Raw genomic sequence first — 17,612 nt, forward strand, 5'->3', positions numbered from 1 at the left:
TTTCTTTGTTAGTATGCATGTGACCAATACAATTTGATTTGATTTGACATATAACAGGTTTATTTCTTTGTTAGTATGCATGTGACCAATACAATTTGATTTGATTTGACATATAACACGTTTATTTCTTTGTTAGTATGCATGTGACCAATACAATTTGATTTGATTTGACATATAACACGTTTATTTCTTTGTTAGTATGCATGTGACCAATACAATTTGATTTGATTTGACATATAACACTTTTATTTCTTTGTTAGTATGCATGTGACCAATACAATTTGATTTGATTTGACATATAACACGTTTATTTCTTTGTTAGTATGCATGTGACCAATACAATTTGATTTGATTTGACATATAACACGTTTATTTCTTTGTTAGTATGCATGTGACCAATACAATTTGATTTGATTTGACATATAACAGGTTTATTTCTTTGTTAGTATGCATGTGACCAATACAATTTGATTTGATTTGACATATAACACGTTTATTTCTTTGTTAGTATGCATGTGACCAATACAATTTGATTTGATTTGACATATAACAGGTTTATTTCTTTGTTAGTATGCATGTGACCAATACAATTTGATTTGATTTGACATATAACAGGTTTATTTCTTTGTTAGTATGCATGTGACCAATACAATTTGATTTGATTTGACATATAACAGGTTTATTTCTTTGTTAGTATGCATGTGACCAATACAATTTGATTTGATTTGACATATAACAGGTTTATTTCTTTGTTAGTATGCATGTGACCAATACAATTTGATTTGACATATAACAGGTTTATTTCTTTGTTAGTATGCATGTGACCAATACAATTTGATTTGATTTGACATATAACAGGTTTATTTCTTTGTTAGTATGCATGTGACCAATACAATTTGATTTGACATATAACCGGTTTATTTCTTTGTTAGTATGCATGTGACCAATACAATTTGATTTGATTTGACATATAACAGGTTTATTTCTTTGTTAGTATGCATGTGACCAATACAATTTGATTTGATTTGACATATAACACGTTTATTTCTTTGTTAGTATGCATGTGACCAATACAATTTGATTTGATTTGACATATAACACGTTTATTTCTTTGTTAGTATGCATGTGACCAATACAATTTGATTTGATTTGACATATAACACGTTTATTTCTTTGTTAGTATGCATGTGACCAATACAATTTGATTTGATTTGACATATAACAGGTTTATTTCTTTGTTAGTATGCATGTGACCAATACAATTTGATTTGATTTGACATATAACAGGTTTATTTCTTTGTTAGTATGCATGTGACCAATACAATTTGATTTGATTTGACATATAACACGTTTATTTCTTTGTTAGTATGCATGTGACCAATACAATTTGATTTGATTTGACATATAACAGGTTTATTTCTTTGTTAGTATGCATGTGACCAATACAATTTGATTTGATTTGACATATAACCGGTTTATTTCTTTGTTAGTATGCATGTGACCAATACAATTTGATTTGATTTGACATATAACCGGTTTATTTCTTTGTTAGTATGCATGTGACCAATACAATTTGATTTGATTTGACATATAACCGGTTTATTTCTTTGTTAGTATGCATGTGACCAATACAATTTGATTTGATTTGACATATAACCGGTTTATTTCTTTGTTAGTATGCATGTGACCAATACAATTTGATTTGATTTGACATATAACACGTTTATTTCTTTGTTAGTATGCATGTGACCAATACAATTTGATTTGATTTGACATATAACAGGTTTATTTCTTTGTTAGTATGCATGTGACCAATACAATTTGATTTGATTTGACATATAACAGGTTTATTTCTTTGTTAGTATGCATGTGACCAATACAATACCATTTGATTTGACATATAACCGGTTTATTTCTTTGTTAGTATGCATGTGACCAATACAATTTGATTTGATTTGACATATAACCGGTTTATTTCTTTGTTAGTATGCATGTGACCAATACAATTTGATTTGATTTGACATATAACAGGTTTATTTCTTTGTTAGTATGCATGTGACCAATACAATTTGATTTGATTTGACATATAACAGGTTTATTTCTTTGTTAGTATGCATGTGACCAATACAATTTGATTTGATTTGACATATAACCGGTTTATTTCTTTGTTAGTATGCATGTGACCAATACAATTTGATTTGATTTGACATATAACCGGTTTATTTCTTTGTTAGTATGCATGTGACCAATACAATTTGATTTGACATATAACAGGTTTATTTCTTTGTTAGTATGCATGTGACCAATACAATTTGATTTGACATATAACAGGTTTATTTCTTTGTTAGTATGCATGTGACCAATACAATTTGATTTGACATATAACAGGTTTATTTCTTTGTTAGTATGCATGTGACCAATACAATTTGATTTGACATATAACAGGTTTATTTCTTTGTTAGTATGCATGTGACCAATACAATTTGATTTGACATATAACAGGTTTATTTCTTTGTTAGTATGCATGTGACCAATACAATTTGATTTGACATATAACCGGTTTATTTCTTTGTTAGTATGCATGTGACCAATACAATTTGATTTGACATATAACCGGTTTATTTCTTTGTTAGTATGCATGTGACCAATACAATTTGATTTGACATATAACAGGTTTATTTCTTTGTTAGTATGCATGTGACCAATACAATTTGATTTGATTTGACATATAACAGGTTTATTTCTTTGTTAGTATGCATGTGACCAATACAATTTGATTTGATTTGACATATAACACGTTTATTTCTTTGTTAGTATGCATGTGACCAATACAATTTGATTTGACATATAACCGGTTTATTTCTTTGTTAGTATGCATGTGACCAATACGATTTGATTTGACATATAACCGGTTTATTTCTTTGTTAGTATGCATGTGACCAATACAATTTGATTTGACATATAACCGGTTTATTTCTTTGTTAGTATGCATGTGACCAATACGATTTGATTTGACATATAACCGGTTTATTTCTTTGTTAGTATGCATGTGACCAATACAATTTGATTTGACATATAACCGGTTTATTTCTTTGTTAGTATGCATGTGACCAATACGATTTGATTTGACATATAACCGGTTTATTTCTTTGTTAGTATGCATGTGACCAATACAATTTGATTTGACATATAACCGGTTTATTTCTTTGTTAGTATGCATGTGACCAATACAATTTGATTTGACATATAACCGGTTTATTTCTTTGTTAGTATGCATGTGACCAATACAATTTGATTTGACATATAACAGGTTTATTTCTTTGTTAGTATGCATGTGACCAATACAATTTGATTTGACATATAACAGGTTTATTTCTTTGTTAGTATGCATGTGACCAATACAATTTGATTTGACATATAACCGGTTTATTTCTTTGTTAGTATGCATGTGACCAATACAATTTGATTTGACATATAACAGGTTTATTTCTTTGTTAGTATGCATGTGACCAATACAATTTGATTTGACATATAACCGGTTTATTTCTTTGTTAGTATGCATGTGACCAATACAATTTGATTTGACATATAACAGGTTTATTTCTTTGTTAGTATGCATGTGACCAATACAATTTGATTTGACATATAACAGGTTTATTTCTTTGTTAGTATGCATGTGACCAATACAATTTGATTTGACATATAACAGGTTTATTTCTTTGTTAGTATGCATGTGACCAATACAATTTGATTTGATTTGACATATAACAGGTTTATTTCTTTGTTAGTATGCATGTGACCAATACAATTTGATTTGACATATAACAGGTTTATTTCTTTGTTAGTATGCATGTGACCAATACAATTTGATTTGATTTGACATATAACCGGTTTATTTCTTTGTTAGTATGCATGTGACCAATACAATTTGATTTGACATATAACAGGTTTATTTCTTTGTTAGTATGCATGTGACCAATACAATTTGATTTGACATATAACAGGTTTATTTCTTTGTTAGTATGCATGTGACCAATACAATTTGATTTGACATATAACCGGTTTATTTCTTTGTTAGTATGCATGTGACCAATACAATTTGATTTGATTTGACATATAACACGTTTATTTCTTTGTTAGTATGCATGTGACCAATACAATTTGATTTGACATATAACAGGTTTATTTCTTTGTTAGTATGCATGTGACCAATACAATTTGATTTGACATATAACCGGTTTATTTCTTTGTTAGTATGCATGTGACCAATACAATTTGATTTGACATATAACAGGTTTATTTCTTTGTTAGTATGCATGTGACCAATACAATTTGATTTGACATATAACAGGTTTATTTCTTTGTTAGTATGCATGTGACCAATACAATTTGATTTGACATAAACAGGTTTATTTCTTTGTTAGTATGCATGTGACCAATACAATTTGATTTGACATATAACAGGTTTATTTCTTTGTTAGTATGCATGTGACCAATACAATTTGATTTGACATATAACCGGTTTATTTCTTTGTTAGTATGCATGTGACCAATACAATTTGATTTGATTTGACATATAACAGGTTTATTTCTTTGTTAGTATGCATGTGACCAATACAATTTGATTTGACATATAACAGGTTTATTTCTTTGTTAGTATGCATGTGACCAATACAATTTGATTTGACATATAACAGGTTTATTTCTTTGTTAGTATGCATGTGACCAATACAATTTGATTTGATTTGACATATAACACGTTTATTTCTTTGTTAGTATGCATGTGACCAATACAATTTGATTTGACATATAACCGGTTTATTTCTTTGTTAGTATGCATGTGACCAATACAATTTGATTTGACATATAACAGGTTTATTTCTTTGTTAGTATGCATGTGACCAATACAATTTGATTTGACATATAACAGGTTTATTTCTTTGTTAGTATGCATGTGACCAATACAATTTGATTTGACATATAACAGGTTTATTTCTTTGTTAGTATGCATGTGACCAATACAATTTGATTTGACATATAACAGGTTTATTTCTTTGTTAGTATGCATGTGACCAATACAATTTGATTTGATTTGACATATAACCGGTTTATTTCTTTGTTAGTATGCATGTGACCAATACAATTTGATTTGACATATAACCGGTTTATTTCTTTGTTAGTATGCATGTGACCAATACAATTTGATTTGACATATAACAGGTTTATTTCTTTGTTAGTATGCATGTGGGGTATTTTCTTTCTCCCGAGTCCCTTTTCTTCTTTTGCTGCTTGACAGTGACGTCTAAAGAGCTCCGCCTCTCCGACCGTAAACTGGAAACAAAAAATGTAGTCACAAAGCAGTGTGTATTTCCTCACCTCTTCCTCCAACCTCTTCCTCCAACTTCCCACTAATGTCGTGAAGCGATTGCTGACGTGGGTCCATAGTCTTAGCAGCGTATCAGTGCTGTCTCAATAGCTACAAATCAATCGGTGTCCCTCCCGACAGCCTCTGCAATGCAGGCACAATGCTGTGCTCTGCTCCCACTACGCCTGCAGCTCCATGTACAGTAAGGCACAGAGGAGCTCTGTTCAGCCAGCATAGACAACAAAGGAGAAGAAGAGGCCATCTATTTAAATCATCCTGATACTGGCTGTTAACCAAAATGTAAATATCCCATATATTCACACACACAGGAAGGCAGCAGTATGGTTAAATCAATGTAGCGTTGGATGTGTGTGATGTTCTGCACACCTAACTCATCATCATCATTCACAGTCAGTCACAACAGTTTTGTTGGATAACCCTCACGTAGCAAAGCGATTTTTACTTTAATAATTTACCTTGCTATTTACTTTACATGTGATTGAACACTAATGGCATGGGTCACCAGATCCTCAAAAAGTTCTACAGCTGCACCATCGAGAGCATCCTGACCGGTTGCATCACCGCCTGGTATGGCAACTGCTCGGCATCTGACCGCAAGGCTCTACAGAGGGTAGTGTGTATAGCCCAGTACATCACTGGGGCCATTGGTCAACCATGGTTTGCTAGTGCTGTGATACAATATTGTGTAAAATAGTGAAGAATATATCTGCACTGGTATGTTTGTTAGATAGCTAGCTGGCCACTTTTAGAGTAATGATTCCGTTAATTTGAGATGACATGAACTGCCAATATGACAACATTCAGTTCAAATAATGCAGTCAGTCCACAGCCAGATAAACACTGACTGACATCAGTTGATGATATAGGACTTAGACAAGTTGTAAATGCAACAAGTAGCTAGTGATATTGTATCAGTGGTGGAAAAAGTACTAAAATGTTATTACTTTACACCACTGCATTGTATCATATAATAGCACTACCAGCTTTCCAAGAAAACACCATTTTAAACAGTTATGGTCTGTTTCCATATGTTTTAGTGGATATTTATGCAGACAATTTGAATTAAACCCATATAAACTGTGTTTATAATTATATTACAATATTTTTAGTTAACCACAATTATATTACACATTTTCTGATGTATCAGATGCCTTACTTTTTATTTTCCTGGATAAGTAAAATCAGCATTATGCCTCTACTGCCATTCATTCCAATTTGACAGGTTTGGATTTCTCCCTGACCAATACGGCTGCCATTTTCAACACCATTCTGGAACTTTGAGGGTTTATGACAGCCCCTCTAGTAATTTAATAGATGAGGTAAAGAGGTCAATGGAACTCGACCAAAACAATGGAATTACCATGGAAACACGTGGGGGGAAAGATGCCGTGGGAGAAAGATTCCGAAATCTGCTTATCTGACCCCCAGCAAATCTAACCTACATTTAGGATATTGTTGATATTGTTTCACACTATGTTGAGGTAAAAATCGGAGTGTAACGCTTGTATGGATGTCAAGACCAACACATGTTTATGTCATCATCGCCAATCAACTGCAATACAGTTAAAAATGACTTTGCCTACCACCACAGATTCTGTATGCTAGCTATGCTACCAGCTTATACAAACAGAAGTTAGCATTTAGCAATCACTTCTTCTAAACCTGAAAAGGGACTACTTTTAAATGTCATGCAGAGAAAACAGCCAAACATATCCAAATCGGACCTTAGTAACTACATTGTGGGTCTATTACAATATATCAATCATGACAGATTTGACGAATATCCACTTTGTTCTGATCCGCTTTGTTCAATGTGCACAAATCCAGATCTCCTACAGTCTGCGTTCCATTGACCACTTTACCGCATCGATACTCTGAGTCGATATTCACACCATAAGAAAGAATTCCCCTTGACCACGCCCACAAATTGAGGAAAACAAAACATCATCCCCCCCAGGGTAGGTCAATGGAAGTTTTTTTTTTGTTATACAGAAAGAACAAAACATGCTGAAAAGCTGCTGTGTTGTCCAATGTACATGTAAATGGCCAAAAATCCCCACTTAAGGAAATAGAGCCTGCGAGAAGAGCCCTGTGGCTTCAGGGTATTCAGCCTGGGAGAAGAGCCCTGTGGCTTCAGGGTATTCAGCCTGGGAGAAGAGCCCTGTGGCTTCAGGGTATTCAGCCTGGGAGAAGAGCATTGTGGCTTCAGGGTATCCAGCCTGGGAGAAGAGCCCTGTGGCTTCAGGGTATCCAGCCTGGGAGAAGAGCCCTGTGGCTTCAGGGTATCCAGCCTGGGAGAAGAGCCCTGTGGCTTCAGGGTATCCAGCCTGGGAGAAGAGCCCTGTGGCTTCAGGGTATTCAGCCTGTGAGAAGAGCCCTGTGGCTTTAGGGTATTCAGCCTGGGAGAAGAGCCCTGTGGCTTCAGAGTATTCAGCCTGCGAGAAGAGCCCTGCGGCTTCAGGGTATTCAGCCTGCGAGAAGAGCCCTGCGGCTTCAGGGTATTCAGCCTGCGAGAAGAGCCCTGTGGCTTCAGGGTATTCAGCCTGCGAGAAGAGCCCTGCGGCTTCAGGGTATTCAGCCTGCGAGAAGAGCCCTGCGGCTTCAGGGTATTCAGCCTGCGAGAAGAGCCCTGTGGCTTCAGGGTATTCAGCCTGCGAGAAGAGCCCTGTGGCTTCAGGGTATTCAGCCTGCGAGAAGAGCCCTGTGGCTTCAGGGTATTCAGCCTGGGAGAAGAGCCCTGTGGCTTCAGGGTATTCAGCCTGGGAGAAGAGCCCTGTGGCTTTAGGGTATCCAGCCTGGGAGAAAAGCCCTGTGGCTTCAGGGTATTCAGCCTGCGAGAAGAGCCCTGTGGATTCAGGGTATCCAGACTGGGAGAATAGCCCTGTGGCTTCAGGGTATTCCGCCTGCGAGAAGAGCCCTGTGGCTTCAGGGTATTCAGCCTGGGAGAAGAGCCCTGTGGCTTCAGGGTATTCAGCCTGGGAGAATAGGAAATGTGTGGACCCGGTGTCCAAGTAGGCTACACGTAGCTATGTGTGTGGAAAACATTTCACCACAGGAAATACATTTAACTTGTTTAGTGTCCTCCGTTTCCACTCACTACTTGTAGCTGTACAGTCCGTTTGTTTGTTGTTGGTATTGGCTAGCTTAATGTTCCCGGCTGGAAGCTTGCTAGCTAGCACTCAGTCATTCACACGTCTGCTAGCGCCATCTTGAAAAAGTTCATGAGGGAAGCCCTACAATGTTACCTTTTTATAAATAGTGAGAACACTCGGGAGCAGGCAATGTTGAAAAGTAATATTTTCTTAAATATAGTTTTGTAATCGACTAAAACAAGCAGACAATAAGAAAATGGCGTTTGAAAAAGGTCTAGTTGTTTGCTGTAACCTAGATATCCATGAGTTGTTTTTCCCCAAGGTGGGCGGTGCCGTGACATTCTATCTAATACCGACTGGGACTATAGGATCTCTGTGGACTATACTCAGTCACGTTCTAAACATTCTAAACATTCTAAACATTCTAAACATTCTAGACATTCTAAACATTCTAGACATTCTAAACATTCTAAACATTCTAGACATTCTCATCAGTACATTCTTTGCTCTGTATTCAGAAGGTGCCATTGATGAGCTATAATATAATAACATATAATATAATAAAATAGTATATTACAAAACAATAACTCTTTATCGAGAGCAACCATAATTGATTTGTTAGGTTTTTTTTGTGTGACATTTCTTTTTACATTTAACCTTTTTTTACTAGGCAAGTCAGTTAAGAACAAATTCTTATTTACAATGACGGCCTGTCCCGACCAAACCCGGACGATGCTAGGCCAATTGTGCGCCGCCCTATGGGACTCCCGATCACGGCCAGTTGTAATACAGCCTAATAAATTCACTTTAAAACATTGCTCATGTGAGCTCTGTCCAGATGCCAACAGGGCTCTAGACCTTCAGCATGGGGCAGAGGTTATTCACCATACACACACACACACAAACACACAAACGCGTACACACACACACATACACACAGACACACACACACATATACACAGAGGTTATACACCATACACACACACAGGCACACACACACACGTACAGAAGACACACTCACACACACAGAGACACACACACACACATGCGTACATTAAAAACACACATACACAGAGTTGTACAGCAGCAACAGCCCCATGATCTCATTCCACACTTTGTAAATGCTCAGCCAGCCAGGCAAACTCTCTCGCAATTTAGTCTGTCACAAATACTGTAGGTTTTAAAACACGTTCTGCTCCTGCTCAGCACAATCGAAGTCACCTGTCTTCTCCTGTAGAAATGATCCAAATAATAGTTTTCAATGAGTTAAAGGTATTTATAGAATAATGTGTATATTGTAGCAGCAGTAACTACATTCCTATAACATATAAAGTCTCCCTCTCTCGGTGCGCGTGCGCGTGTGTGTGTGTGTGTGTGTGTGTGTGTGTGTGTCTCTCTCTCTCTTTGTGAGTGTGTGTGTGTGTGTGTCTCTCTGTGTGTGGTGTGTGTGTGTGTGTGTCTCTCTCTCTTTGTGAGTGTGTGTGTGTGTGCCTCTGTGTGTGTGTGTGTGTGTGTGTGTGTGTGTGTGTGTGTGTGGTGTGTGTGTGTGTGTGTGTGTGTGTGTGTGTGTGTGTGTGTGTGTGTCTCTCTCTCTCTTTGTGCGTGCGTGCATGAGTGTGTGGTATGTCCTAGTTAATGAGTATCTAAATAGAGCTCTGTTGTCATCGTCACCTCTCCTAATCAATACCAGTCTGTTGTCATCCTCACCTCTCCTAATCAATACCAGTCTGTTGTCATCCTCACCTCTCCTAATCAATACCAGTCTGTTGTCATCCTCACCTCTCCTAATCAATACCAGTCTGTTGTCATCCTCACCTCTCCTAATCAATACCAGTCTTATCTAACACACTGCCTGGACGTTTGCTGCTGCCGACAGACTTTATGTGGATAGGTCAGACTGAATGCTGTCCTCAAAAAAGCTTACAGCAGCATTTCATCCTCAGCGCCAGGCAGTTAAATCATTTTTTCTCATTTAGCATGCTGCATTGAGTCCGACTTGGGTTGTCATTGGTCATTGATTCCGCTGTAGGCTGTAACCATTTACCTAGGCCAGTGTCTTCGCTATAGCTGTTGTGCATAGGCTATATAAAAATAATAATTTATAATGTTGCAGGAGCGATACTATATCAATTAAAGTGTTTGCAATAAAATAATGAACATTTAGGAAGAATATAAACGAAATAAGGTGTTTTATGAATGTGCTGCATGTGACTCATTACAATGGAAAGGGGAACGAGGAAGACTTTTTAAAGTGGACACAAATATTTAGTTTAGTATTTGTGACGGACCGGCTCGATTCGGTCTCATGTAGCAACATTTGAAAAAAAAATGTTTTTACATTTGATAAAAGTAGACATGATGGCTGTGAAAAACATTGATTACACCTCACATACAACCGGTAAACTGTCTGTATGTAGACACTAAACATTCATTTGTGTTCCACCACTGCGCAGACATAAAATCCTGACACAGATGTAGGATTTATACTCTCTCTGTGAGATATGTCTCATCCCCTCTACTGTCTCTGTGAGATATGTCTCACCACCCCCTCTACTGTCTCTGTGAGATATGTCTCACCACCCCCTCTACTCTCTCTGTGAGATATGTCTCATCCCCTCTACTGTCTCTGTGAGATATGTCTCACCACCCCCTCTACTCTCTCTGTGAGATATGTCTCATCCCCTCTACTGTCTCTGTGAGATATGTCTCACCACCCCCTCTACTGTCTATGTGAGATATGTCTCAGCACCACCCCCTCTACTGTCTCTGTGAGTTATGTCTCACCACCCCCTCTACTCTCTCTGTGAGTTATGTCTCACCACCCCCTCTACTCTCTCTGTGAGATATGTCTCACCACCCCCTCTACTCTCTCTGTGAGATATGTCTCACCACCCCCTCTCCTCTCTCTGTGAGATATGTCTCACCACCTCTACTCTCTCTGTGAGATATGTCTCACCACCTCTACTCTCTCTGTGAGATATGTCTCACCACCACCTCTACTCTCTCTGTGAGATATGTCTCACCACCTCTACTCTCTCTGTGAGATATGTCTCACCACCCCCTCTCCTCTCTCTGTGAGATATGTCTCACCACCACCTCTACTCTCTCTGTGAGATATGTCTCACCACCTCTACTCTCTCTGTGAGATATGTCTCACCACCACCTCTACTCTCTCTGTGAGATATGTCTCACCACCCCCTCTCCTCTCTCTGTGAGATATGTCTCACCACCACCTCTACTCTCTCTGTGAGATATGTCTCACCACCCCCTCTACTCTCTCTGTGAGATATGTCTCACCACCCCCTCTACTCTCTCTGTGAGATATGTCTCACCACCACCTCTACTCTCTCTGTGAGATATGTCTCACCACCTCTACTCTCTCTGTGAGATATGTCTCACCACCCCCTCTACTCTCTCTGTGAGATATGTCTCACCACCCCCTCTACTGTCTCTGTGAGATATGTCTCACCACCCCCTCTCCTCTCTCTGTGAGATATGTCTCACCACCTCTACTCTCTCTGTGAGATATGTCTCACCACCACCTCTACTCTCTCTGTGAGATATGTCTCACCACCTCTACTCTCTCTGTGAGATATGTCTCACCACCCCCTCTACTGTCTATGTGAGATATGTCTCACCACCTCTACTCTCTCTGTGAGATATGTCTCACCACCCCCTCTACTCTCTCTGTGAGATGTCTCACCACCTCTACTCTCTCTGTGAGATATGTCTCACCACCTCTACTCTCTCTGTGAGATATGTCTCACCACCTCTACTCTCTCTGTGAGATATGTCTCACCACCCCCTCTACTCTCTCTGTGAGATATGTCTCACCACCCCCTCTCCTCTCTCTGTGAGATATGTCTCACCACCTCTACTCTCTCTGTGAGATATGTCTCACCACCCCCTCTACTCTCTCTGTGAGATATGTCTCACCACCCCCTCTCCTCTCTCTGTGAGATATGTCTCACCACCCCCTCTCCTCTCTCTGTGAGATATGTCTCACCACCCCCTCTCCTCTCTCTGTGAGATATGTCTCACCACCCCCTCTCCTCTCTCTGTGAGATATGTCTCACCACCTCTACTCTCTCTGTGAGATATGTCTCACCACCTCTACTCTCTCTGTGAGATATGTCTCACCACCTCTACTCTCTCTGTGAGATATGTCTCACCACCCCCTCTACTCTCTCTGTGAGATATGTCTCACCACCCCCTCTCCTCTCTCTGTGAGATATGTCTCACCACCTCTACTCTCTCTGTGAGATATGTCTCACCACCCCCTCTACTCTCTCTGTGAGATATGTCTCACCACCCCCTCTCCTCTCTCTGTGAGATATGTCTCACCACCCCCTCTCCTCTCTCTGTGAGATATGTCTCACCACCCCCTCTACTCTCTCTGTGAGATATGTCTCACCACCCCCTCTACTCTCTCTGTGAGATATGTCTCACCACCTCTACTCTCTCTGTGAGATATGTCTCACCACCCCCTCTACTCTCTCTGTGAGATATGTCTCACCACCCCCTCTCCTCTCTCTGTGAGATATGTCTCACCACCTCTACTCTCTCTGTGAGATATGTCTCACCACCCCCTCTACTCTCTCTGTGAGATATGTCTCACCACCTCTACTCTCTCTGTGAGATATGTCTCACCACCCCCTCTACTCTCTCTGTGAGATATGTCTCACCACCTCTACTCTCTCTGTGAGATATGTCTCACCACCCCCTCTACTCTCTCTGTGAGATATGTCTCACCACCCCCTCTACTCTCTCTGTGAGATATGTCTCACCACCCCCTCTCCTCTCTCTGTGAGATATGTCTCACCACCTCTACTCTCTCTGTGAGATATGTCTCACCACCCCCTCTCCTCTCTCTGTGAGATATGTCTCACCACCTCTACTCTCTCTGTGAGATATGTCTCACCACCCCCTCTACTCTCTCTGTGAGATATGTCTCACCACCCCCTCTACTCTCTCTGTGAGATATGTCTCACCACCCCCTCTACTCTCTCTGTGAGATATGTCTCACCACCCCCTCTACTCTCTCTGTGAGATATGTCTCACCACCTCTACTCTCTCTGTGAGATATGTCTCACCACCCCCTCTACTCTCTCTGTGAGATATGTCTCACCACCCCCTCTCCTCTCTCTGTGAGATATGTCTCACCACCTCTACTCTCTCTGTGAGATATGTCTCACCACCCCCTCTACTCTCTCTGTGAGATATGTCTCACCACCTCTACTCTCTCTGTGAGATATGTCTCACCACCCCCTCTACTCTCTCTGTGAGATATGTCTCACCACCTCTACTCTCTCTGTGAGATATGTCTCACCACCCCCTCTACTCTCTCTGTGAGATATGTCTCACCACCCCCTCTACTCTCTCTGTGAGATATGTCTCACCACCCCCTCTCCTCTCTCTGTGAGATATGTCTCACCACCTCTACTCTCTCTGTGAGATATGTCTCACCACCCCCTCTCCTCTCTCTGTGAGATATGTCTCACCACCTCTACTCTCTCTGTGAGATATGTCTCACCACCCCCTCTCCTCTCTCTGTGAGATATGTCTCACCACCTCTCCTCTCTCTGTGAGATATGTCTCACCACCTCTACTCTCTCTGTGAGTTATGTCTCACCACCCCCTCTACTCTCTCTGTGAGTTATGTCTCACCACCCCCTCTACTGTCTATGTGAGATATGTCTCACCACCTCTACTCTCTCTGTGAGTTATGTCTCACCACCTCTCCTCTCTCTGTGAGATATGTCTCACCACCCCCTCTACTCTCTCTGTGAGATATGTCTCACCACCCCCTCTCCTCTCTCTGTGAGATATGTCTCACCACCTCTACTCTCTCTGTGAGATATGTCTCACCCCCTCTCCTCTCTCTGTGAGATATGTCTCACCACCCCCTCTCCTCTCTCTGTGAGATATGTCTCACCACCTCTCCTCTCTCTGTGAGATATGTCTCACCACCTCTACTCTCTCTGTGAGATATGTCTCACCACCCCCTCTACTCTCTCTGTGAGTTATGTCTCACCACCCCCTCTACTCTCTCTGTGAGATATGTCTCACCACCTCTACTCTCTCTGTGAGATATGTCTCACCACCCCCTCTCCTCTCTCTGTGAGATATGTCTCACCACCTCTACTCTCTCTGTGAGATATGTCTCACCACCCCCTCTACTCTCTCTGTGAGTTATGTCTCACCACCCCCTCTCCTCTCTCTGTGAGATATGTCTCACCACCTCTCCTCTCTCTGTGAGATATGTCTCACCACCTCTACTCTCTCTGTGAGATATGTCTCACCACCTCTACTCTCTCTGTGAGATATGTCTCACCACCTCTACTCTCTCTGTGAGATATGTCTCACCACCCCCTCTACTGTCTCTGTGAGTTATGTCTCACCACCCCCTCTACTCTCTCTGTGAGATATGTCTCACCACCTCTACTCTCTCTGTGAGATATGTCTCACCACCCCCTCTACTCTCTCTGTGAGATATGTCTCACCACCTCTACTCTCTCTGTGAGATATGTCTCACCACCTCTACTCTCTCTGTGAGATATGTCTCACCACCTCTACTCTCTCTGTGAGATATGTCTCACCACCTCTACTCTCTCTGTGAGATATGTCTCACCACCCCCTCTACTGTCTCTGTGAGTTATGTCTCACCACCCCCTCTACTCTCTCTGTGAGATATGTCTCACCACCTCTACTCTCTCTGTGAGATATGTCTCACCACCCCCTCTACTCTCTCTGTGAGATATGTCTCACCACCTCTACTCTCTCTGTGAGATATGTCTCACCACCCCCTCTACTCTCTCTGTGAGATATGTCTCACCACCTCTACTCTCTCTGTGAGATATGTCTCACCACCTCTCCTCTCTCTGTGAGATATGTCTCACCACCTCTACTCTCTCTGTGAGATATGTCTCACCACCCCCTCTACTCTCTCTGTGAGATATGTCTCACCACCTCTCCTCTCTCTGTGAGATATGTCTCACCACCCCCTCTACTCTCTCTGTGAGATATGTCTCACCACCTCTACTCTCTCTGTGAGATATGTCTCACCACCCCCTCTACTCTCTCTGTGAGATATGTCTCACCACCCCCTCTACTCTCTCTGTGAGATATGTCTCACCACCTCTACTCTCTCTGTGAGATATGTCTCACCACCCCCTCTACTCTCTCTGTGAGATATGTCTCACCACCTCTACTCTCTCTGTGAGATATGTCTCACCACCTCTACTCTCTCTGTGAGATATGTCTCACCACCTCTACTCTCTCTGTGAGATATGTCTCACCACCTCTACTCTCTCTGTGAGATATGTCTCACCACCCCCTCTACTGTCTCTGTGAGTTATGTCTCACCACCCCCTCTACTCTCTCTGTGAGATATGTCTCACCACCTCTACTCTCTCTGTGAGATATGTCTCACCACCCCCTCTACTCTCTCTGTGAGATATGTCTCACCACCTCTACTCTCTCTGTGAGATATGTCTCACCACCCCCTCTACTCTCTCTGTGAGATATGTCTCACCACCTCTACTCTCTCTGTGAGATATGTCTCACCACCTCTACTCTCTCTGTGAGATATGTCTCACCACCTCTACTCTCTCTGTGAGATATGTCTCACCACCTCTCCTCTCTCTGTGAGATATGTCTCACCACCCCCTCTACTCTCTCTGTGAGATATGTCTCACCACCTCTACTCTCTCTGTGAGATATGTCTCACCACCTCTACTCTCTCTGTGAGATATGTCTCACCACTTCTACTCTCTCTGTGAGATATGTCTCACCACCTCTACTCTCTCTGTGAGATATGTCTCACCACCCCCTCTCCTCTCTCTGTGAGATATGTCTCACCACCCCCTCTACTCTCTCTGTGAGATATGTCTCACCACCTCTACTCTCTCTGTGAGATATGTCTCACCACCTCTACTCTCTCTGTGAGATATGTCTCACCACCCCCTCTCCTCTCTCTGTGAGATATGTCTCACCACCTCCTCTCCTCTCTCTGTGAGATATGTCTCACCACCTCTACTCTCTCTGTGAGATATGTCTCACCACCCCCTCTACTCTCTCTGTGAGATATGTCTCACCACCTCTACTCTCTCTGTGAGATATGTCTCACCACCCCCTCTCCTCTCTCTGTGAGATATGTCTCACCACCTCTACTCTCTCTGTGAGATATGTCTCACCACCCCCTCTACTCTCTCTGTGAGATATGTCTCACCACCCCCTCTACTCTCTCTGTGAGATATGTCTCACCACCTCTACTCTCTCTGTGAGATATGTCTCACCACCCCCTCTCCTCTCTCTGTGAGATATGTCTCACCACCTCTACTCTCTCTGTGAGATATGTCTCACCACCCCCTCTACTCTCTCTGTGAGATATGTCTCACCACCCCCTCTACTCTCTCTGTGAGATATGTCTCACCACCTCTACTCTCTCTGTGAGATATGTCTCACCACCCCCTCTCCTCTCTCTGTGAGATATGTCTCACCACCCCCTCTACTCTCTCTGTGAGATATGTCTCACCACCTCTACTCTCTCTGTGAGATATGTCTCACCACCCCCTCTACTCTCTCTGTGAGATATGTCTCACCACCCCCTCTCCTCTCTCTGTGAGATATGTCTCACCACCTCCTCTCCTCTCTCTGTGAGATATGTCTCACCACCTCTACTCTCTCTGTGAGATATGTCTCACCACCCCCTCTACTCTCTCTGTGAGATATGTCTCACCACCCCCTCTACTCTCTCTGTGAGATATGTCTCACCACCTCTACTCTCTCTGTGAGATATGTCTCACCACCCCCTCTACTCTCTCTGTGAGATATGTCTCACCACCTCTACTCTCTCTGTGAGATATGTCTCACCACCTCTACTCTCTCTGTGAGATATGTCTCACCACCCCCTCTACTCTCTCTGTGAGATATGTCTCACCACCCCCTCTACTCTCTCTGTGAGATATGTCTCACCACCTCTACTCTCTCTGTGAGATATGTCTCACCACCCCCTCTACTCTCTCTGTGAGATATGTCTCACCACCCCCTCTACTCTCTCTGTGAGATATGTCTCACCACCTCTACTCTCTCTGTGAGATATGTCTCACCACCTCTACTCTCTCTGTGAGATA

Source organism: Oncorhynchus clarkii, chromosome 14, assembly GCF_045791955.1.
Source record: "Oncorhynchus clarkii lewisi isolate Uvic-CL-2024 chromosome 14, UVic_Ocla_1.0, whole genome shotgun sequence".
NCBI lineage: Eukaryota > Metazoa > Chordata > Actinopteri > Salmoniformes > Salmonidae > Oncorhynchus > Oncorhynchus clarkii.